The sequence below is a fragment of the Hemicordylus capensis genome, chromosome 3, assembly GCF_027244095.1.
Source record: "Hemicordylus capensis ecotype Gifberg chromosome 3, rHemCap1.1.pri, whole genome shotgun sequence".
NCBI classification, from domain to species: domain Eukaryota; kingdom Metazoa; phylum Chordata; class Lepidosauria; order Squamata; family Cordylidae; genus Hemicordylus; species Hemicordylus capensis.
In genome coordinates, this window is record NC_069659.1 from 2,785,571 (window position 1) to 2,810,570 (window position 25,000).

The 25,000-nt window shown below is 48.6% G+C and overlaps 1 protein-coding gene across 4 annotated transcripts in view; it reads left to right on the forward strand.

Moving 5' to 3' along the window:
- The window catches only part of NUMA1 (nuclear mitotic apparatus protein 1), a 108,105-nt gene that overhangs the window by 13,662 nt on the left and 69,443 nt on the right, over positions 1 to 25,000 (forward strand). The window contains exon 1 of one of the 4 annotated variants that reach the window (XM_053305351.1): positions 13,259 to 13,425. The exons of the other annotated variants lie outside the window; for them this stretch is intronic. The gene's annotated coding sequence lies outside the window, so the exon portion shown is untranslated. Of the gene's footprint in view, positions 1 to 13,258; positions 13,426 to 25,000 lie in introns of those variants that run through there. 4 annotated transcript variants of the gene reach the window in all.

Below are 25,000 nucleotides of genomic sequence, written 5' to 3' on the forward strand. Positions count from 1 at the left end.
TGGACGAGCAGGATCCACATATACCCAAACTTGGACGACCTGCTTATTCGAGTGTCCTTGTTCACTCTAGCCCAGCACACCCTGTCAGTCCTTGCCTCCCACGGATTTCTCGTGAATCACCAAAAGAGTCACCTGGTACCGTCACAGACTATCCAACATTTAGGGGCGATCTTTGACAGCATCCATCCGTCTCTCTGCCACAGAACGTTGGTGGAAATTGGACATTGGACTGTCCTCTTCTTCAGGCAACATCAGTGGACTTGATGACGCTTGCCCAATTGCTCGGATCAATGATCTCGTGCCTCGAGTGCACTCCATAGGCACGCTGGCACTCCCAGCCTCTTCATTGGCTCCTCCTCCCCTTTCAGGAGGACATTATTGCCTGTGTCCACAGGGAGATCTGCTTGCCATCAAATGTCCTTCAGTCCCTCCGGTGATGGTTGTCACCCGCCATGTTGAAACGTCTCCCCCTCACAACTCCAAATCAGGTGCTAATAACCACAGACACCAGCCTATCGGGCTGGGCGTCTCACTGCAATGGCCAGTATGCACAAGGCATTTGGGCGTCTCAGGAAACAACGAACAGCATCAACTGGCTGGAGCTCCGGGCCATTCGTTTGGCCCTTCTCCATTTTCTCCCAAAGATCTGCCAGACTGATGTCTTAGTCCACACGGACAATGTGACCACCAAGTCGCATATCAACCAACGGGTAGCACACAGTCCCGAGCCCTCATGGCAGAGGCCAACAAAATCTTCCTATGAGCAGAACAGTATGTCACGTCCATAGTGGCGGAACATCTCCAGGGCATGGCGAATACCCAGGTCTATTGGCTCAGCCGCTGTACGATAGACCAGGCAGAATGGTCACTTCATCAAGCAGTTTTTCTCCAAGTAGTGCATCGATTTGGTCAGCCAGTGGTAGTCCTCTTTGCTTCCCCGCTCAATCATCTCCTCCCCAGGTTCTTCTCTCGCTTCCAATCACCTCGTGTGGAAGCAACGGATGCCCTGACCTTACCATGGCCACCGGGCCTCCTGTATGCCTTTCCCCCCACCACAGTGATCGGCCGATTCGTTCAAAACTCCGCACTGAAAGAGCGGAACTCATCCTAATAGCATCATTCTGGCCTCAGAGGCCATGGATCTCTGATCTTCTTCAACTGTCGGTCGCCCAGCCATGGCACCTGCCCTCCTGGCAGGACCTTCTCGTTCAAGGTCTCCTCCTGCATCTAGCCTCCTGCAACTAGCCACCTGGAAATTGAGCATTCTCTATTAGCCCAGAAGGGCTATTCTCCTTCAGTCCTGGCAACTATCTTGGCCTCTAGAAGACTTTCTACGAACCACATTTATCAAACCTCATGGGTGGCTTTCTCCAGGTGGGTGTTCAGGAAGCATGTTTCTCCTTTGTCAGCAGGCGTTCCCGAGGTCCTTTCCTTCCTCCAGTCTGGTCTCGACATGGGTCTCCGGCCCAGCACCCTGAAGCGCAAGACCTCGGCCCTCTCTTCGATTTTGCACCTTTATTCTGGCCCTTCCTTACAGCTCCATCCCCATCTTCAGAGATTCCTAAAAGGAGCGTCCAATTTGGCTCCATCTTTTATTCATAGATTCCCTACCTGGAACCTTAACAAAGTCCTTAATGCCTTTACGAAAGCCCCCTTCGAGCCTCTGTCAGAGGCCGATTGCCGTCATCTCTCGCTCAAGGTGCTTTTCTTGGTGGCTATAACTTCTGCTCTCAGAATATCGGAACTGGGAGCCCTGTCTGCGCGGAAGGAGTTTTGCGTGTTCCAGTCTGATGCAGTCGTCCTGAAGCTAGATCCTCCCTTCCTCCCCAAGATCAATTCTACCTTTCACCGGTCGCAAGACATTGTACTTCCCTTCTTCTGCTCCTCCCCGACCTATCCCAGAGAAAAATTGTGGCACTCGCAGGATGTGAGGCGTGCCCTCCACATCTGCTTTATGTAGAACTAGGCCGTTTAGGCACTCAGATTTGCTCTTCGTCTCCTTCCAGCAGTTTTCCCTAAGAGCTAAAGTTTCCAAAGCCATGATGTCCTCGTGGATAAAGGCTTGTATTGCCTTGGCTTGAGTCCCTCAATCTTCCACCACCTTCTGGTATTACTGCGCACTCAGCCCGAAGTGCGGCCACCTCCGCTGCCTTTTCTGCTAGTGCACCCTTTTTTGAGATCTGTAAGGCGGCCACCTGGTCGTCTATCACACCTTTTATCAAGCACTATATCTTCCTTTCATTCTTCATTCTAAGGCCAGGCGGCCTTAGGCTGCACTGTCCTCCAAAAAGTGGTCTGACTTGTATCCTTTCTGATCTCGCCTGTCTTCCATTCTTAGCTTGGGTATGTCCCAGACTTTTGGAGGATGACCTCCTCGGGCTGTGGAAAAAGAAACATTGGACTTACCGTGAAGGGTTCTTCCTCACAGCCGAGGAGGTCATCCGGCCTGCCCTAGGATGCTCGTTTCCATTTTTATACAGTGGTTGTTGTGGCACGTTGCACCTGGTGGAGGCGACTTCTGGGGCTTATGAGCTTTGTAGGCTTTTACTACTGTCTGTCTCTATCTACCTTTTCTGTGCTAAAGCTAATCCTTTCCTTTTCTATGGGAGCACGTCAGTCCCAGAACTGGGTCTGGGTCGCCTCCCACACTCTAGGCTAGCCACGCCTTCAGTTCTCTTATTGGTCCTGTCTTGGAGCATGCTCAGTTCTCAACCCAGACTTTTGGAGGATGACCTCCTTGGCTGTGAAAAAGAACCCTTCACGGTAAGTCCAATATTTCTTTCTCAGAAAGTATTTTGAGGGAGTAAGGGGAAGCTTCAGCATTTGAAGCCCTTTCTCTAAACAGCATTTCCCTTGCCACCCTAAAAGAGTTCTGATGGATGAGTCAGTCCGAGCAAGATAAACTATTGTGTCCTACTCCCTACGTGATGCTGGTGTGTTTTCATTTTCCTTCATGGTGACTCTGTGAGGAAAATGGTCACCCATGAAATGACCCAAAGAGTTCATTGCCTGTGTCAGTGCCCTGAAAACCCAAGAAATAGGTGTTGACAGGATCTGGGGCATTAACAGGTAAATCCAGTTGCGCTGGGTGTGTTGCGTGTCAGTGCCAGGAGCAGCTCTGGCAAGCTGACCTGTGCTGACACACATTCCAGAGTTATGTCCTGCTGCTCATTTAGGGCTTTGGAATGTGCTGTCCTGTGCTTTGGTTTTATTTCCATTGTCAGGCAGCCTGCAGGGTGTGTTGTGCGTGTGTGCATGTGCGTGGGGGACGGGCAATTGCTTGGGAAGCCTGGAGTGGGAGCAAGCCCCTGACGCTGTCCTTGGTCTTTTGTGTTTCCCTGAGTGGTGTTTGCTATGCAAGTTGGCTAGAAGTGCTGCCAGAGTTCCCTGGAAAACTCCCTGCTCTGTGCTCTTAGATGACTCGGTTGAAATTTCACTTGTACAAATGGTTGAGTTACCTGTTCTGGAGAACTCGGAAGCTTGTGCTTAAGATGATTTTGCATATCATTGGTTGAACTTCATAAAGGTATTGCTCCACTTATTTTATTTTTTACATTTATATATCCCATTTGTCTTGCAAGGAGCCTAGAGTGGTGTACGTGGTTATGTTTATCCTCGCAGCAACCTTGTGAGGTAGGTTAGGCTGAGAGAGACGTGACAGGCCCTGAGTCGCCCAGTGCGTTTCATGGCTGAACAGGGATTTGAACATGGGTTCCCCGGTCCTAGTCCAGTACTCTGGACTAAGCCACCATGTGTGGCTTGGGGTTTTTTTCTAATGCACCAATATTATTTTTTATATTTTGGAGAATAGTTTTTTAAAAAATTGGAGGATAAGTCATTTAGCCATCCAAAGTGATTTTGAAACGGCAGGAAAAGATTGAGTTTGAAGATTGAGTGTGTGTGTGTGAGAGAGAGAGAGAGAGCGCAGCCTTCCAGCTACTAAGTAACACTGCCAGTTTCGTTTCTGATAGTACACCACCTGAAACCAATCTCTAGCTTTATATTAGTAAAGACACCCGAGTTTTACTTTGACTTGTGTTGTCTGGGGCCTGTGTGCTTCAGTTATCATTGAGGAGGGTAACTGCTGGACTTCCAATTTTGCAAAAATGGGAGAAGAGCCATGATTGTCTCCCCTGCTGCATCTCAGAGGCATCCCTGGGCTGCAGCCTGCCGTGGTGTCGAACAACAGCCCTAGCCTCCTTGTCTCCTTCGTTCCTGCTGTGCTCCATCTTATGGTGGTTATAAGCTGCTGCAGGCTTTTAGGGCGATTCCCTCCCGCTTGACAATGATTTTGTACCTTATTGTGCTTTGCTTGACATCCAGCCTGAGGAGGAGTTTCAGCATGTGAAAGCTTGCTTAAGACTTTGTGGTCTTGGCTTGACCCCTGTAAAGATACTCCTTCCTTGTGGCTTTTGGACTGTTTGTGAAAGAGCCTGAGAAGGAGGTGAAGATGAGCAAGAAGGATGCCTCTTCCTCCTGTTGCCTGAGGAGCTTCTGAGCCCTAGCTCAGATATAATATTGGCCAGCAGGCACTATATGAACATGTTTCTCATTTAATCTCCTTCAAGGAGCTTGAATGATTAGCATATGTGGTGTCTTCCCCTGATCCTCACAACAACCTTGTGAGGTAAGCTAGGCTGAGTTTGGGCTAAGCTTGGCCAAGCTCACCAAGTAACCTTCATGGCTGAATGGGTACTTGAACCCATGTCTCCCTGCTCCAAGTCCAGCCCTCTGCTCACTCCACCACGCTGGCTGACCTCAGATTGGTTGTCCTCGTGGTGCTGTCCAAAATGATCCACGGTGCACGGTCAGGTGTCCATTTTGGCCCTAACTGCTTAGAAGCCGTGGAGAGTCTCTCTTGCTGCCCCTGGGTGTCTCCAAAGCCCAGTGGGAGCATGGCCCTGCCGCAGATCATTGGGAGAGGGTGGGGCCTCTCTTCTCCAGATCATGGTTCCTGCAGAGTGCAGAGGAAGGAGGGGTGCCTCCTTTCCCCAGCAAGTTGCAGCCTGGCTGTGGTGGTCACTGCTCACCTGGCAGTCACACCTGCAGAGCCCCGAGAAGGCTCCCCAAATTGTACAGGCCCCAATGACACTCTAGTAAGTTCTGTTTACTAGCAAGAAGGTGTGTGTGTGTGTGTGCTTAAAACAAGCTTGTGTCCTGCCTTTCCTCCAAGGAGCTCAGAGCTCATCCACCACCCTGGCTCTTAATTGGCTGCTTTTGCTTCAGAACAAATGCGGTACAAAGGTGGGCGCAAGTCCTTGCTCCCCGCAAGCCTTTCTGCCCTGCAAGCGAGGGAGCAGGCATGGAGCAGCAGCCTGCCGCTGAGGGACGCGGAGCCCCCTGCGTGTTGGCTGTTGGTGCAGAAGGCTCCACTCGGGGATCGCTGGTCCCACTGCCAGCCCAGCCGGGGGCTGCGTCTGCAGCAGCAGCAGCGGGGGCCAGGGAGGGGGCCAGGAGTCTGCTTGTGTAACAGACCAGATGGAGCCGGGGAGCTGGTTCCCTGCCCCTGCTGCTGGGGCCTCTGCTGCTGCTGCCGCTGCTGCCTCCGCCACAGCTTGATGGTAACCAGAGACGAAAGGCTTGTAACTCGCAAAGCTGACTTCCTTGCGCAGATCAGGGCTGCTGTCTGAGAGGCCTGTGCTTGGCCTGGTCCTGCTTTGTACTTTAAAATGTATCGGATGTTTCTCATTTTTCTCCCTTGAACATCTTTTTTGGAATGTCTTTTCCATCCTTGAGCAGTATTTTTCTCAGCATGTCTTTTTATACTTGCCAACCTCCACATGTTACTACTCACTTGCCAGAGGCATGTATGCTGTGCCTTCCCCCCCCCTTCCTGTTTCTGTGCTCGGAAGTGAAGCAAACTACCACTCATCCTTCACCTTGAGGTTTGCATGGGGCAAAACTAGAAAGCCCATTCGTAAGAATTCCATAGCTGAGGTGTGCTTACTTGGGAGTGAGTCCCACTGAATGCACTGAGACTTGCTTCTAAAGGAGTACACATAGGATTGGGCTGGCTGTCTGCCACATGCATTTTAATCTTCTTCTCCTAGGGTTATTACGCCGTTCCAAAGTTGAGTATGGACAGGGAGTGAGGACAAGTCCGGCTACTAGTCTGAGGGCTATCGGCCATCTCCAGCCTCAGAGGCAAGATGCCTCTCAATACCAGTTGCAGGGGAGCAGCAGCAAGAGAGAGGGCATGCTCTCGTCCCTTGCCTGTGGGCTTCCCAAAGGCCTCTGGTGGGCCACTGTATGAAACAGGATGCTGGACTAGATGGGCCTCCTTGGGCCTGATCCTGCAGCAGGGCGGTTCTTATGAGTGAGCACTTGCAAAGCCGCCTAGTAAATATATAGGTCATGACTGGCCTCGCTCCTTCTGCATCGCATTATTTGGCCCTTTGCTTATGGACTTCAGCTGGTGCAATTAAAAGATAACCAGTATGTGATAAATTGTGTATTCGACTCAGACTAAGGAATATTCTTAGTATATCTTACAGAGCTCACACATGTAGTCCCCCATTCTAATGCAAACCAGGGTGGATCCTGCTTAGGAAAGGCGACAATTCATGCTTGCTACCACAAGACTAGCTTTCCTCCTTGGTAACATCGAGGAGTTTGGGAAAGCATTCCCTGAAGGTAGGGGTTTCGGAAACCAAAGATAGCAGCATGTCAGAGTTCAACCAAGAGGACCAGGATCCTTCCCATCACCCATCACTGGGAGACACTTGATAAATTAGGCCTTACTTGTTGACCTCATGGGGGGTGCTACCATTACAAAATAGGATCACCCTATGTGTGTTTAATAACTCATTAGTTGCACTCAGGACTGAAAAATTCTTGGGGCAATATAGATTTTTAAAAAATAAATAAAGAATATGCTGCTCTGAATCCTTGTTTGTTAAATTTTTGTTAGATGTAATTGCTTGTTTTTAAGAGACATTTGGAATCTGTTACAGTGACACTAGAATCTACCTTGAGTGAAACATTTTTCCTCCAGTGTGGTAGAAGTAGAATCTTAGAGTTGGAGAAACTTGTAGGATCTGTCACCTTAAATGGTGCAGCGGGGAAATGCTTGACTAACAAGCAGAAGGTTGCCGGTTCGAATCCCCGCTGGTACTATATTGGGCAGCAGTGATCTAGGAAGATGCTGAAAGGCATCATCTCACACTGTGTGGGAGGAGGCAATGGTCAACCCCTCCTGTATTCTACCAAAAGAAAACTACAGGACTCTTTGGGCGCTAGGAGTTGAAATTGACTTGTCACATTTTACTTTACTTTACCAGAGTTCAGCTGCAATTCTAGAGAGAGGTGGAATGGTGCAGTAAACACTGGGCTTGGGGCATGGTTTTCAAGTTTCTGCAGCCTCGCCAATGAAGCACAGAACAGTTTGGAATAGTATTGCCACATGTGACAGGCTGCAATACATGTAGTATTGCCACATGTGACAGGCTGCAAAGACCAGGATAAGATGGAAGGGGGTGTCTTTTCCTGTCAGGAAGATAATGGCCTCTTTCAGTGTATGTGTTGGGTTGTGATGGTATGTTTTAGGCCAACGCTGCAGCCTGTGTGGTTGATCCTGGAGCTGCACCTGCCACGTCCAGGCTTGTTCCAGGCCTAAGCATTTCTGGACTGATAGCCCGCTTTGGACAGGCAGCAATAGCAAGAGGCAGAGTCAATCTCTTGCCTCCTCACGTCATTGGCTGCCGGATTGGGCAGGCGCTTGAGGTCCCTTGGGGCTGCCGGAGGAATGTGCCTCCACTTCGAGCAGCTGCTTCTAATGAGTTGTTGCAAAGACTGCCCTGCGGTTCTGCAGAAAGGAAAAGAGTTAAAGACAGGCTGCCTCTTTTGTGTCTCCCAGCTGAAGGACACTCCTTCATTTTTATCAGTAATATTGGTTCTTTATTGTTGGAGTGATGAGCAAGAAATGTAGTAACCAATTCTCTCTCTCTCTCTCTCTCTCTCTCTCTCTCTGTGTGTGTGTGTGTGTGTGTGTGTGTGTGTGATTAAATCGCTTTCCCCACATACTGCTTATGTCTCATGGAGAGAAGAACAGAGTTTTCACACTTAGGAGTGTAATTTCACTGTCAACTTTGTAGAAAGTCAGAATTTTGGATATAATTAGCATTACAGTGTTTGGGGGCAGGGAAAAACATGACCTTTGTACCAATGATGTGGACCAATTCAGATTGCGCCTAATCATGGAATTTTATTTAGTTGAACCCCAAGGCAGCGGAGAAAACAGCAAATGGATTTGCAGAACTCCTTAAAGTTCAGAAAACCTTTCAAGCCAATGAAAGGTTTCCAAATTGTTGTTCTAGTTAGCTTGGAAGGTCCAGTTAGCTGTATTTGAACAGATATCAGGATTCTGGGTCTCCTCAACTGAGTAAAAGAATAGGGTTGCCACTTACCAACATCTGTTCCAAAACATTAGACCCATCTGGCAACCTCTTTCCCTGCCCCACCGGATTTGCAGGGCAACAGTTTCCAGAGAGGTAGTTGGGTTAGACTTGCAGCAAAAATAAACTGCCTTGAATTTATTTTAGCATAAGCTTTTGTGGATGAGAGCCCAACTTCATCAGATGCTTCTGACTAAATAGTTCATGAAAACTTATGCTAAAATAAATGTTAGTCTTTAAGGTCTCTCAAGGCCTTTTGTTGGATTTACATGGCAGTGGTTGTTTGACCAGGAGTGGAAAACAGAAGAATGGTGGCAGTGACCCCCAAGTCATTCTGACTACATAAGCTACTCCAGTCAGTAGTGGTTTATCCAAAGGAGCTGGGGTGGGGGGCACCAAATGACGCACAGCTGTCTCTACTTCCTGGCAGCTGCTCAGGTTGCTCCTCTCTCTGCTGCACTGCCTGCAGGTTGGCCATTCATCAGGTGGAGCCATGCAGTTTACTATACAGCTCTACCTGATGAATGGCCAGCCTGCAGGCAGCACAGCTCCCAGGCAGGGCGGGAGGGAGAGAGGCAGCCCTTGTTGCCTTCCTGGCTTCTTAGGACAAGCCCCTAGTTCTCTCAGTTATTCATCACTTCCATTGAGAAAAATAAGCCATAGAATCCAAGAGTTGGAAGGGACCTTGGAGGCCTTACTCCTCCAGCTGCCAGTCTATCTGCAGTGAGAGACAAGGAGTGGTCTGCATCTGGGCAGTGTTACAGAGAGCGCTTTTACAGGTATAAGGGGCTGTGGCCTGCTAAAGGGTTCTTGTGGGAGTGGGGAGAGGAAATATAAATTATAATTGGTCCCTCGTCAATTACTGGAACAATAAAAGGCAGGATAATGCATAGCCATTTGCTTTACTAGAATGATTTAAGACAAATTAAAGATATATTGTGATTTATGTTTTACATATAAGTATATGTGGATGTATCTGACTATAGTACATATATGTGTACCTGGGATAGGTGTGCACACCCACATGTATATGTGTGTGTTTCTGTGTGTGCGGGGTGTGTGGGGGTGGGGAATGAATCCAGAACTGTGCATGTTTGTATGCTCCCCCCCCGCCCCGCCGCTTTTGGGAGGTATTAGTTTTTGAGATTTTTTTTATGGTATTGCTTCTCCTTGGATATTTACAAAATAATTTTTGTTGGCGTCTATGCAGGCCAAAAGCAATTTTGGTCTTGCTTTTTGTAACTTAAACATCTATTTAATGATGATATTTTTTTTTAAGGAATCTGGTACCATCCCTGACAGACAGCCATTAAGAGTCTGTTTGAAAACCTTGTTGAAATGTCACTGGTTTAAATGACAGAAAGTAGACTTTTAAGCTCAGCTAGAAGGCTCCTTGGTTCTCTTCAGAGCCCTTCACTAATAGAACATGGTTGGGGGGGCAGTGGCACCTTCTTCTGCCAAAAGCATTTCCATTTCTGCTTTTGCTTATGGGAATGGGTGGAATATTGCATAAGGTGAGTGGAGTAAACACCTTATTTCCTTTCTAACATTTAGGACAAAAGAACAGCCCTGCTGGATCAGGCACAAGGCCCATCCAGTCCAGCATCCTGTTTCACACAGTGGCCCACCAGATGCTTCTGGGGAGCCCACAGGCAAGAGGTATGCCCTCTCTCCTGCTGTTGCTCCCCTGCAACTGGGATTCAGAGGCACTGTGCCTCTGAGGCTGGAGATGACGAACAGCTACCAGACTAGTAGCCATTGGTAGACCTGTCCTCCATGAATCTGTCTAAACCCCTTTTAAAGCCATCCAAGCTGGTGGCCATCAACACATCCCGTGGTAAGGAATTCCATAGATCAATTATGTGCTGTGTGAAAAAGTTCTTCCACTTGTTGGTCCCAAATTTCCCAACCTTCAGTTTCATGGGGGTGACCCCTGGTTCTAGTGTTGTCAATGAGGTAGAAAATTTTCTCTCCATCTACCCTCTCCACTCCATGCATAATTTTATACACTTTGATCATGTCTCCCCTTAGTTGCCTCTTTTCCAAGGTAAAGAGCCCCAGATACTGTAGCTTAGCTTCATAAGGAAGGTGCTCCAGGCCCCTGATCATTTTGGTTGCCCTGTTCTGCACCTTTTCCAGTTCTACAATGTCCTCCTCAAGATACAGTGACCAAAGCTGTATGCAGTACTACAGGTGTGGCCGCACCATAGTTTTGTATAAGGGCATTATAATATTAGAATTTTTATTTTCAATCCCCCTCCTAATGATTCCTGGCATGGAATTAGCTTTTTTCACAACTGAGATGACACTTTCAATGAGCTGTCCACCACGACCCCAAGATCTCTCTCCTGGTGAGTCACTGACAGCTCAGATCCGAACAGCGTATATGTGAAGTTGGTGTTTTTTGCCCCAATGTGCATCACTTTACACTTGCTTACATTGAACTTCATTTGCCATTTTGTAGCCCAGTCCCCCAGTTTGGAGAGATCCTTTTGGAGCTGCTCACAATCCGTTGTGGATTTCACTACCCTAAATAGTTTAGTGCCATCTGCAAATTTGGCCACTTCACTGGTCACCCCAACTTCTAGATCATTTATGAACAAGTTAAAGAGCACTGGTTCCAGTACCAGTATTTAGGATGCATTAGATGTTGGAAGTTTTTCCCCCCTTAAAGGATGGTTTGTTAAATGTCTAAAAACTCAGAGCTTAACAATAAAATAAATTTTAAAAGTGCAAGCAGTGAAATCAGTAAAACCAGAAAATGTGAAACACAATTCTCAAAACACTTGTTTCTTTTATTATATTATAGGATACTAACTCAGTGAGCTTAATAGTGGAAGCTTGAACCAGGTCTCCCCAAACACCTGTTTGTGTTTATATGTTTCAACTACCTTCCACTTGTGGGTCCCAAAGAAGTTTACAATGGGAGTTGAGGGGAACCAGAATACAAATAATTCATTAAGTTGAAGTCCAGTTGTTATCCATTACAAAGCATCCACTTGCAGCCTAAAAGTCAAGGGGACTGAACATAAAACTGCTAATATCATAATGCCCTTGTACAAATCTTTGGTGCGGCCACATTTGGAGTACTGAATACAGTTCTGGTAACCATACCTCAAAAAGGATGTTACAAAACTGGAGACGGTGCAGAAGAGGGCAACCAAGATGTTCAGGGGCCTAGAGCACCTTCCATATGAGGTAAGGCTACGATACCCGGGGCGTTTCAGTTCAGAAAAAAGACAACTGAGAAGGGACATGATAGAGGTCTATAAAATGCATGGTGTGGAGAGAGAACTTTCTTGCTCTCTCACCCCCAGCACTTGAATTAGAGGTCATCTCATGAAACTGATTGCCAAGAAATTTAGGATCAACAAAAGGAAGTACTTTTTCACACAACACATAATTAGCTTATGGAATTCTCTGCCACATGTTTGGGTGACAGAGAAGAGTGGATTAGACAAATTCGTGGTGAACAGGTCTATCAGTGGCTACTAGTCTGATGGCTATAGGCCACCTCCAGCCTCAGAGGCAAGATGTTTTTGAATATACTAGTTGCAGGGGAGCAACAGCAGGAGAGAGGGCATGCCCTCAACTCTTGCCTATGGGCTTCCCAGAGTTACTTGTGAAACAGGATGCTGGATGAGCCTGATCCAGCAGGGCTGTTTTCATGTTCTAAGCCAGGCTGGGTAGGAAGCTTCATAGTGAGGACAGCTCTGCCCAGAAGGCCTGGCAAGGTTGCCTGCCCAGTGGTGGAGATGCTCCCAGGGAAGCCGCCCTGGGCAATCTCAGTGGGCTGGAGGAGAAAAATATATGGATTGATTTCTATACCGCCCTTCCAGAAATGGCTCAGGGCGGTTTACAGAGAGGAATAATAAATAAATAAAAATGGCTGCCTGTCCCCAAAGGGCTCACAATCTAAAAAGAAACCTAAGATAGACACCAGCAACAGTCACTGGAGGGATGCTGTGCTGGGGGTGGAGAGGGCCGGTTACTCTCCCCCTGCTCAATAAAGAGAACCACCATGTTAAAAGGTGCCTCTTTGCCCAGTGAGCAGGGGTTGAGAAGGGGTATTGCCTGAGATGGGCAGGACCCCAGCGACACCAGACTTTAAAGGTCAAAAGCAACATTTTGAACTGGGCTGAGAAACCAAGAGGTCACCCCTGTAAGGTTCGAAGGTCGAGCCAACATCCTAGCCAGCTGTGTGTTGTGTCCATAGAGGCTTCAGAACTGCCTTAGGAAGCAGGGTTGCTGCTCAGGGGAACTTGCCTTCTAGAGAGACTAGTGAGCCCGATCCTGGTCTGCCCAGTTCGGTATTGCCCTCCCCACTGGGAGGCAGGGCCTCTCCAGGGTCCCGGGGGAGAAGGGCCTTTCTGCAGCCAAAGCCTGGCTGGGCCTCCTTCTGCACGGGGCTGAGCTCCGGCCCTGCCACCAACCAGAGCCCTGTGGCGAGCAAGGCCTCCTCGGGCATGCGGGCCGAGCAGAGGTCTGGGTGGGCACGCCGGGCTGGCTGGGAGGGCGCCCAAGCGCAACCTGCAAGGGGCCGGCCCGGCTGTTGCGCGCGCCCCTGGGCCGGAGCGCTGCCCCGGGCCTGGCTTGGCGGCGTTCGTTCCCCAGCCGGAGGAGCCTGCGGCCTTGGCGCCGCGCTGGCCGGCCTGCCCGCTTGTCTCTGTCACTGTCCCGCCGGGGGCCGCCGCCTCCTCCTCTCCTCCGTGCGCCTTTAAAAAGCCAGCCGACTCCTGGCTGTGACGTCCGCCTGGCTCCTGGCCTGGCGCGGGGCGGGGGGAGAGAGGAGGGGCCGCCGCTGGAGGAGCTGCTGCTGCTGCTGGCGCGGGGGGGCCTTTCCCCTCCTCCTCCTCCTCCTCCTGTCAGGGCAGCCGCTGCCGCCGCCGCCACAACTTTTCTTTTTAGCGGGCGCGCGCGCGCCCCCTTGCTGCCTCCCCACCCCCTTCCTCGCCTCCCTGGCTCTCGCCAGCTCGGACGCCCCCATGTCGGACTAGCGCTTCCGCGCCCCCCGGACCCCTCGGCGAGCGCGGTAAGGCCCGAACAAAGACCCGCTGCGCCTGCGTGCGCTTAGCCCTCGGCGGGCGGGCGGGCGGGCTGCTGCGCGCGTCTGCCCCTGGAGCTGCCGCCGCCGCCGCCGCCGCCGGGCCCAGGTTGGGGCAGCTTGGCCTTGCGGGGGCTGCCCCTCCGCCCGTGGCGGGACGAGGGCAGCCCTCTTGCGCGGCGGCGGCGGCGGCGGCTGCTCTCCTGCCGGCTGCCCTCCCCGGAGGGGCGAGGGGAAGGGAGCCGCTGGAGCCTCGCTGGGCACGTCCTCGCCTGCTGGCTCGCTTGCGTTCTCGGCCTGCGGAGACGCCATGCTGGGCCTGCCCGCGGTGCGCCCCCGGGCGACGCGCGCCCCTTTGCATGCCGTGGCGTCGGCCCGCTCGCTCCTCCAGGCGGCCTGGTCGGCCCAGGAGCCTCTGGGGGGCGTGCGCCGCCGCTGCCGCCGCCATCATGACTCCCCGCCCGCAGCGCAGCTCTGACTTGCAGCCTCCTGGAGTAGGAAGAGCGTGGCGGGGGCCGGGGGTGGGGGCGCCCGGGACGTGGCCGCCGCTCCAGGATCGCATCCCGGCGCCAGAGCTCCTTGCGCGAGGACGGCGTGGGAAGGAAGCGCGGCTCTTTCCGCAAGTGGAACCTGGCTCGGCCAGGCTGCCGACCGAGCGGGCTCCACGGGTGGGGCGCTGCTGCAGCGGGTGTCCTGGCCTCCTCTCTTCCTCCGGTGGCTCTGGCTTTGTCCTCGGCCGTCCTCCTACCAGGCTCGGGCAGGTGCCTTGCGGCGGAGAGATCTGCCGCTTGTGTGCCAAGTTCATAAAGCGCAGTTGACACAGAAAAAGGAATCCGGCGGCCTCTTGTCGCCCAAAGGCGCCCTGTCGCTCAACACAAAGACACACAAAGGAGGGAGCTGCCGGCAACAGCCCCTGGAGGGACATGGTGCTGGGCTGGACAGGGCCAGTGGCTCTCCCGCTGCTAAATAAACAGCTCGGAGAGACTGGCCCCTTGAAAAGGTGCCTCTTGGCCCACAGAGCAGGGGGGAAAGAGCCAGCCAAGTGGCTTTCCCATCCAGCGCTTTGGGGAGCAGTGCAAGCGCTTGCAGCACAAGCCTCCAGCAAGCGCCCAGCTGCAAGCGGCAGGGCTGAAGTTTAAGAGGGAGACTCTGCTCTGTCGATTATTTACATAGGCCGTATTTCGCTGTGGTGTTTCAGACGGGATATCACTATTCAGGATCTCTACTCTTGCTTTCTGGCCAATGTACAGAAGGCCCTTGAAAGACGTGCACAAAGTAGTTGCTCCCAGCAGCAGACATGCTTGGACGCTGCACTCAGTAGGCAGCACTTGTGGCTCTCCAGATAGTGGCCAGGACAGTGAGAGAAGATTACCTACCAAGCAAAGCTGACGCTGAGCAGGTCTCGCAAATGGTGGCTGTCAAATGGCACAGCCACCCACTGGCCGTCTTAGAGATGTGAAGTGTACTCCATCAAGCAACCCCTACCTGCTGCCTAGCAGCATATCACCTTCCCTTCACCCCTATGTCTGGCACAGCTGCACTGGAATGCAGAAGGAGTAGAATTTAACTTGGGTATTTTTAAATATGGTAGCAGCATAAGAAAATGTAGTCCAAAAATGGAAATCAAATTGAAACGGTGGTCTGCAATCTAGTGAAGTTTAAGGATTGACTAGAGTGATGCTGTGGCCTCATCCACCTTTGAAAATGTCTCTTCTGTTATGGTCCCAATAACAAACTTGGCAGCATAGTTTCCTCCTGCCGATTGAGCAAAGAGGCAGCTTTCAGTGTTGATGCTCTTGAGGAAGCCACTGCGAGTCTGTGTTGACAGTACTGAGCTAGATGGATTTATGGCCTGACTCAGTATATAGCAGCTTCCTATGTTCCTTTCATATGAAGTGGGGGGCGGGGGGAACAACAATTGCTATTCCAGCACAGCATCCCTTCAGTGGCTGTTGCTGGTGTCTAATTTGTGTTTCCTTTTTTTATGGCAACCACCTTCTTTTTCTGTGTAAATTGTTTTGAGAACTTTTCAACAGTAAAGTGATATATACATCATCATCATCATCATCATCATCAAGTTCACAAAAGTTGCCTTGCCTATTTACTAGTTTGCATCTTCCCACATACCTGTGTGAGTTGCTTGTGGCATGACATTTCTGCCCCGACTTTTCTCCAGTTAGTATGACCTTTCCAGGCTGGGTGCCTGGCAGGCAGCCAGACAAGAGGAGTTTTTGTTTATAAGGTTGGATTCAAAATACTTTCCTTTAGGAAAGCTGAAAGCAGAAACATGCCACCTGTATGAGTGCTTGGTGAGACTTGGTGCATTTACAGGCGATCCGCCATCTAGAAAGCGGACCACACCATTTCCTCCAGTGGTTAGCAGGATGCTTGACTGGGTGGATTCCCAGCAAGAAGGGGGAGTCTTATGCCAATTTTTTCATCTTGCAGCTTGGGGTGGAAATGTTTTGATGATGATGATGATGATGAACTTAGACAATACTGAGCTAGATGACCAATGGTCTGACTCATATACGACAGTATATGACATATACGAGAGCTTCCTATGTTTCTAACTTTAAGGCTAAAGTAGATCCCACAAAGTACTGTGTGCCACATTTCTGTAAATAGAAGCTTTTGCCTGTTCGAGCATTTGGGGCGTGTGCTCATCCTGCCCTACTCACCTTCAACCCCGTGATTACCTTCTTCAAGGGTAGCACACTTGTGCGCCTGAATTCTAGGATGACATAAGCAGTGTTCTCTCTAATTTTTTTTTCATCTGTGTGTGGAATGAGTTTTGTTCTGGGTGGTAGTATCAAGGCAGTGTGTGTGCACATGCATTCAGAGTGGGGCCTTCCCTGATTCAACCTGAGAGGGATCTAAAATTAACTGAGCGGACATCCAAAAACGTGTGAGTGTGCACGCGCACACACGCACGCCTTAGAGGGAACAGTGGACATAAGAATAGCCCTGCTGGATCAGGCCCAAAGAAGCCCATCTTGTCCAGCATCCTGTTTCCCACAATGGCCCACCAGATGCCCACAGCCAAGGCGCTGCTGCCCTGAATTTGGGATTGCTGGGTCCCTGGCAGTATAGCAATCAAGGCTAGTAGCCATTGATAGACCTGTTTTCTATGAATGTATCTAAATTCATGATGGCTTTGGCGGGCGGGGGGGGATATGACTGGCTTTGGGGGTCTGGAGTGAAAATGCTTTCCCTGGAGTTTCTCTGCCTTGCTTGCTCAGTCTGAACATGGGGTAACACCCACAGGTATTTCACAGTGCTGAGATTGTCCCAGCCATGAGTGAGGGCCACGAGGGGCACCGTCAATTGGACTTGTAAGAGGAGAACAGCAAGCGTATGCACAGCATGCAGGCTGAGCACAGGAACAAAGAAATTGTATTAGGCTCTTTGTATGGAGACTGATGGAATCTTGATGCCAAAAGAGTGTTTGAGGGTCTAAGTTCATGCAGGTTTAATTTCTCTCTCCAGTTTTCTAAGTACCCGAGTCACAAGGTATTTGGAATTTTTCCAGTTCTGGTTTCTACAATGCTATAATTGTATACAAATTCTGAGGAGCTTTGAAAATGCTAGGGTCTCTCTCTCTCTTCATTTTTCTTTTTTGCCGTCGTCCATCCCATGTCTCTTTTCTGCTTAACATCGATGCAAGCCTCTGTGCAGAGATTGATCCCTTCTGTGTTCTGAACAGAACCTCATATTCTCTTAGATTTATTTAAGTCATCTATAGTCACCTTTCCACCCCATCAGTTCAGCTCTAAAGCACTCATAAAAAAGCAGAAAACTACCAACTTAATCCCTGGAGGCCTGGTGAAAGTCTTTGCAGGCCTTCTGAAGGCTAGAGGCAAGCCAGCGGTGTTTAGGTTGCTGCCTCAGCCAGCTTGTTTAGTATGCCAGCTGCTGCACCCATTTCTCAAGAAGGCAGACCAGGCCACGGTCACACAATATTTCATTATTTAAAATATTTATAACCCCATCTTTCAGGCCGCAGGCCTCACAAAACAGTTAACAAAAATAGACATGCCTTAGTTACATTTAGCCTAGATTACTAGAATACCTTATATACAGGGCTGCCTCTGAAGATGGCGTGGAAATTCCAGCTATAACAGAATGCCATTGCAAGAGTTTTATTACTCCCTCGTTATATCAGCTGCACATGCTACTAATTTGTGCCTAGTTGTCACCTACAAAGCTCTGTGTGGCAACATGCTATACAAAGGACTGTCTCTCTTCTCTGCTTGCCTCCCACTTCTTGAGATGACAGGGTCAAGTCCTTTTGCACATTCCATCAACACCTAAGGTATGGTTGACAAGAACGTGCCAGAGGACCTTCTCTGTGGTGGCTCCCCGAATGCGGAACTCCCTTGTTTAAGAACATGAGAACAGCCCTGCTGGATCAGGCCCAGGGAGGCCCATCTAGTCCAGCATCCTGTTTCGCACAGTGGCCCACCAGATGCCTCTGGAAGCCTACAGGAAGGAGTTGAGGGCCTGCCCTCTCTCCTGATGTTACTCCACTGCAACTGGTACTCAGAGGAATCCTGCCTTTGAGACTAGAGGTGGTTTATAGCCCTCTGACTAGTAGCCATTGATAGACCTCTCCTCCATTAATTTATCTAAACCCCTCTTAAAGCCGTCAAGGTTGCTGGCTGTCACCACATCTTGCAGTAGAGAATTCCATAGGTTAGTTATGCATTCTGTGGAAAAGGTATGTCTTTTTGTCAGTCCTAAACTTCTTGACAATCTGTTTCATGGGATGACCTCTGGTTCTAGTGTTATGCAAGAGGGATAAAAATCTCTATCCACTTTCTCAACACCATGCATGATTGTATAGACCTCTATCATGTCTCCCCGCAGTCGTTCCCCCCCTCCCCAAACTAAATAGCCCTGTGTTGTAGCCTTGCCTCATAAGAAAGGTGCTCTAAGCCCCTGATCATCTTGGTTGCCCTCTTCTGCACCTTTTCCAGTTCAACAATGTCCTTCTTTAGATGTGGTGACCAGAGTTGTACACAGTACTCCAGGTGTGGTCACACCATAGCATGCTTATTTTCAATCCCTTTCCTAATGACCGCTGGCATGGAATTGGCCTTTTTCACAGCTGCCACACACTGAGTTGACACTTTCAGTGAGCTGTCCACCACGGCCCCAAGGTCTCTCTCCTGGTCAGTCACCAATAGCTCAGATCCCATCAGTGTATATGTGAAGTTGGGTCTTTTTGCCCCAATATACATCACTTTACACTTAATAACATTGAACCACATTTGCTTGGGAGATTTGTTTGGCTCCCACTATGCTCATGTTACTTTTTAAAAAGTAGGTTTTTGATCTATTTGCTGCTCAGTAATTGTGTTGCTTACATTAGTTTTAATGTAAATTTGTTTTAAAGTATTTTAATTGGTTTTAAATGGTTATGAATTGTGTTAAAATTTTTATATTGTTCTAAGCAGTGTGTTTTAAATGGTGTTTGTTTTTATGTTTTTTAAATTTGTTGTGTACTGCCCAGAGCCTTTGGATGGGGCGGTCTAGAAATGTAATATGGATTCCTGTGTTTTGTTTGCTGTTTTTGGGGTCATTTGTTTTCATTATGGAGTTGTTGATTGCTTACTTCTTTTATTGTATAATTGATCTGAATTATGTAAACCAGTTTGAGCATTTTCTCTTGGGATTGGAAAGGTGGAGTAAGAATTCTCAATTGCCAGTGGGCGGGGACAGGGAGGAGAAATTTCACTGTATACAGCCCTGTTCTTGTATCAAGGAAAGCACCTGGAACTGGTCTCCTTCTGTTCATCTTAGTGCTTGGTAAGGTTGATACGAGATGCTGGAGAATTGCTGTGGGTTGCTGACTTCATAGGTGCAGCGGGGAAGTACTTGACTGAGAAGCAGAAGGTTGCTGGTTTGAATCCCCGCTGGTACTATATTGTGCAGCAGTGATATGGGAAGATGCATCATCAAAAAGGCATCATCTCATGCTGCATGGGAGGAGACAATGGTAAACCCCTTCTGTATTCTACCAAAAGAAAACCACAGGGCTCTGTGGACACTAGGAGTTGGAATCGACTTGATGGCACACTTTACTTACTTTAGGGAGTTTTAGTTCATGAAATTGTTTTACTGGTTTATTCTGTAAAATTGTTTTTACTCTTCAATATCTGGTGTGTTACATTGTGTACACCGCCTAGAAATATACACATCAGGCAGTAGATGAGCCCCTGGTGGCGCAGTGGTAAAACTGCTGCCCTGTAACCAGAAGGTTACAAGTTCGATCCTGACCAGGGGCTCAAGGTTGACTCAGCCTTCCATCCTTCCGAGGTCGGTAAAATGAGTACCCAGAATGTTGGGGGCAATATGCTAAATCATTGTAAACCGCTTAGAGAGCTCCGGCTATAAAGCGGTATATAAATGTAAGTGCTATTGCTATTGCTATATAAATATGATAAATAAAATAATCTTTATATATATTTCTCCAAGGCATACCCATCACTAATTCCATACGTGGCAGCTCTCATGAGAGTTCGTGAGCATCTGCCTGGATAGCGATGGGGACGGGGGAGAAAATGGTGGCTGGCAGGTGGGGAGGGAAAGTGCTGGCCAGGCTGTCTGGAAAGCGGACTGGGAGATGGAGAGAATGTACTGGGGCCGAAGGGTGGGGGGAAATGAATATGGGAGGAGAGACAGGGAGAACTGGGGCGCAGATGCTCTGCGCCCAATCAGCTAGTGATAAATAATTCTTCTAGAGTATTAGTCTCTCTGGAGGATAGAATGGTTTTCTAAACAGTTGAACATCACAGCTAGAATTGATCTTGACTGCTGGATTTATTCTGATCAAATAGTATTAGATATTTTTTGGCACAGTGAAGAGACAGTCTGTGTGCATCACTATAAGCCCAGAAATGCAAAGGCATGGGGTAGTCTTGAACCATGCTGTGTTGGAGAGCTGCAGAACTCTCTCCCCACAGAGATAAACCAGGTGCCCTATTTTGCTGTTTTAAAGAGCAGTCACCGTTATTTTTGCCAGGCTTTTGAATTGCAATCTTAATTTGATCAGTGACACTTCTGTCTGTTTTTAGACTGCTGCTGCTGTGTTGGGTTTTTATTGGTACGGTTTATTATTTTACGTTGTTTTGTGAGCCACCTTGTGCCTGTTTTAACAGAGGGTATAAATCATTAAAATAAAGATACAGATTTGTTCTCCACCATAAAGAAGCTACACTTCTAATTTCTGCATCTTACATTCTGCCTGAATGCTTGCAAGTTTTGATCTATGATTATGAGATCTAGAAGCTTCCTCTCTTTTTATTGCATGAAAGCTGAGATTGGCATTGCACAGAATCGGACAGTTAGAATGAGGCACTCTTCTAGGGATTATTCAGGAGAACGAGCTTCACTTCATACAATTATTCACACCAACTCTTTTAAAGCTTTTTTCAATGACCTTCTTTAATGCACAGCTGAAAGTTTAAAAGTTTAACAACTATGTGATATTGGGAGCTGCACAGGATTGGTTGATTGCCTTCAGTTATTTAGCTGAATCATGGTGTGGAGTTGTATTTAAGAACAAGACTCAGCCTCCTTTGTATAGCACTGAGGATGATGTCTTACAACAAAACGTTTTTTGCTATTTTGCTAGATCTGTGGTTTAGTTTTTACTACTACCACTACTATGAATATTACTACGCTCTTCAGCCAAAGTTCTCAAAGTGGTTTACATAGAGAAATAAGTAACATAAATAAGATGGTCCCCTGTCCCCAAAGGGCTCACAGTCTAAAATGAAACATAAGTCTAAAATGAAACACTGGAGGGATGCTGTGCTGGGGTTGGATAGGGCCAGTTGCTCTTCCCCTGCTAAATAAAGAGAATCACTACTTTAAAAAGATGCCTCTTGGCTCAGTTAGCAGAGTTTTTTTTAAGTTTTTAAGCTTTTGAATGTTTTTTAAACTTTTAACTTTCAATTGCGCATTAAAGAAGGTCATTGAAGCTTTGCAGTATGTAAATGCGTATCTCATTGCCTTTATACCGTCTTCTCCAAACTCTTTTAAGCTTGGTGCATATTCCCCATAAGAAGAATGTGTCTGTTGAAAACATCCTCCCCACCCACCCCACAGTTGTCTGAGTTCATCCTAGATCCTGGGTTGTATTCCAAATCATGCCTCAGGAGACAGGAAGTAGAATTCAGAACCTTTGCCCAGTGTCTGGTAGTTAGGTAGGAGGCACCAGGAAAACCCCAGTTCCTTTCCTGTCTCACCTCAGGTCGCATCGTTTTGAGAGAGCTCTGCTCTAATGCATTCGGGCTGGTTTGCTGCTTACCTTTTTCTCCCACCCTCCTCCCTCCCTTGTTCTCCTTGGTGGGCAACACTGGGAGGGGAGTTTTTGCATATTGATTTTTTTCTCAATCAAAAAAGCTAAACAGTTTTTCTGTTCCACCAATTAGTCCTATTGGCTCCGCTTATTTTTTTAGTGTGTTTTACTTTTGTTTTTGCCACCTCCCCGCTCCTTGGAGCCTGCTCATACAGGTGACCTCTTGGGAGGCTCCCTATCTGCAGGGAAACCCCCACCACCACTGAAAAAGGAATCCAGCAACTCAAAGCTCCGCAATCTCCACCCGCATGGTGGCAAACGCTTGCGCTTGTCTTCGCCGGCTGATTCCGGCGGCATTTCCTTTTCCTTCCTCCATTACAGCCTTTAGTGAGCTGGGTGAGCTCCCACTCTGGCGGAGGCGGTGTTTTTTTACCCAAAGAGAGTCGCCTAGAAGGCCAGTTATCTCAGAGAGGGCTCGAGATCCTCTGAATGCTGACGCTGTTGCAAGAAAAGCAAAACGCCACAGAAGAAATAGCAAGCCTTTGGTGGCGCGCCGGAGCGAACGCCCCCCCCCGGCAGGCTGTTTGCTATCAATGGCTTCTGCAACTTTACTGCCCGCCCTTCTTCGAGGGCTCCAGGGATCGATATTCACGGCAGTTTGGCCGGGCGATCTATGTACACCTGCGACTACACAGACTGGCCTACCACACGGGGAGGGGGAACCCGGTTTGCCGGTCCCACCCCCCTTGCGTCCCAGCCAGCTGCTCCAAATACTGCCAGCCCAGTCGCGCCTACAGAGGGGAGATTACTTGAGTGACCCCCAGCTCCTTCACAGTCTGTGAGTATAATTCCTGTTGCTGAGGATCAACAGGACATGCAGGTTTCCCCTGCATTTCAGTTGTGGCTTAAAGATTGTATTTTGCTCTGTTTAATGTACTGCCCACTGTTCATCAAAAGGGCAATGCTCTAGCTCAACGAGAAGGTCCATTCCCCCAAATGAGAGGGGACGTCTTTCTTTGAAGGCTACCTAGGCATAGGCTTCCAAAAGACCTGCCTATCCTGCTCATTCTTCCTTTTCCAGCTCTCCTCTAGAGGATCCTAATTCTCCTCTACCCAAATAATAGGCACCCCCTCCTCCACCTAAGCCCCTTCCTCCTGTACCCACTTCTTGGGTACCGACCCAGACTCCAGTTTCTCACTCTAAGGACTCCTCTTCCTCATCTGATAAGGAGGAAGGCGAACTATCACTGGAAAAGGCCTCTTCCCAACAGGAGGATTTCTATTCTGCTCATCCAAAAAGGGCCCAGGGCGGTTTATTTTTATACATTTCTATACTGCCCCAAACCAAAGTCTCGGGGCGGTTCACAATAATAAAACAATACAAAAGCACAAAACATTAAAATCAATTAAAACTGCCTAAAAACAAAACAAAAACAATTTACAATATTTCAAATTACAAAATCTAAAAGGCCTGGTTAAAAAGATGAGTCTTCAAAGATCTTTTAAAAACCGCTAGAGATGGGGAGAGTCTTATGTCAGCGGGAAGCGCATTCCAAAGTCTTGGAGCGACAACTGAGAGGGCCCGTCTCTGAGTGGCCACCAAACGACTTGAGGGTAGCCACAGACGGGGCTCCCCGACGAACACAATGGATGATGGGGATTGTGCAGAAGAAGTCGCTCTCTTAAATACCGTGGGCCTAAGCTGTTTGAGGCTTTTTAGGTTATAACCAGCACTTTGTATTTTGCCCGGAAACTTATTGGCAGCCAGTGCAGCTCCTGTAATATAGGAGTAATATGGCCTCTTCGAGATGACCCAGAGACCAACCTGGCTGCCGCGTTCTGTACTAATTGTAATTTCTGGACTACGTACAAAGGCAGCCCCACATAGAGCGCATTGCAGTAATCAAGTCTGGAGGTTACCAGCAAATGTATTACTGTTCTGAGGTCATGAATCTCAAGAAACTGACTCAGCTGGTGTATCAACCGAAACTGATAAAAAGCACTTCTGGCTACTGCCTCAACCTGAGAAACTAGGGAGAGGTGTGAATCCAGAAACACTCTGAACGCAGAGACATAACAAATAAGATGCATCTGGGGAAGAGAGCTGGTCTTGTGGTAGCAAGCATGAATTGTCCCTTTTGCTAAGCAGGGTCTGCCCTGCTTTGCATTTGAATGGGGACTACTTCATTTATTTATACGAGGGGCTCTCATGTTCAGATTTGATGTCTTATTGGCTAAGACACAGAGGACTATCAATGATGTCTCTTCAGAGTCGATTTCCAGGCTTAGGTAATATGGTACCATTCCATAATTTTTTTAAACACAAAGAAATAAACAAGCCTGTATACATTACCTGTTGATGTTATGGCCTCACTAGTTTCTCCCATTGTAGATGCCCCAGTGGCACGATTGGTTTCAGATTACCACCCCCCCCCGTGAATAAAGAGGGGTCAAACAACTGAAGATTCCAGAAGGTAAGACATTTGACGTTCCTTTACGCAAGGCACATGCGGGCGCTGCATCGGTTGTAAAGGCAGCCATGGACATCCCCATCTTTGCGTGGGCCTCAGTGTTGTGGGCTAGGAGCTGATACAGCTTGTTCTCACTGAGAACAAACAACGTAGGCACGGTATTATAAGGTACAAAGGCAGCAGCCTTCATGGTTGACTCTAACCAGGAATGTATCCAGCACGCATCTAGATCTGTGGCAGCAGGGGTAGCTACGAGGCCCTGCCTCGGGTTACAAAGATGGAAGGGGAACCACTAATCCAAACTCTGGCATATTTTCCGTTCTCTGGGGCCAGACTCTTCAGAGATTCCCTGGACCCTGTATTGGTTGAGTCTAGAAAAAGGCAATGCTGGTAGCCAAACGGGAATTCAACCATCCGGGCAAGTGTTTCATCTAGCAATTTCTGCCCCTACAGAGCCCTCCAGAAGTACTCAGTCAACTCCCCTGAGAGTTCCAACCGTTCAGTAACAACCCCAGACCCATAGGGCTACAGCAGGGCCAGCAACAACAACGCTTCAGAGGAAACAATAGGAACTAGGCCCAGGGACAACCTTTCAGATCACGATTCCTATACAGAAGGAAACAATGACTTCTTCCTGCTGTCGGCCGGCCTCCGCCTTCTTACAACATCATGGAACCATTCGACTTCAGGTGCCTGGGTCCCAGAGTCGTAGCCCACAGTCTCTACACTTGCACCTCTACATGCTGGAATCTGACAAAAATGCGGCAGAGGTATCTAGTGATAC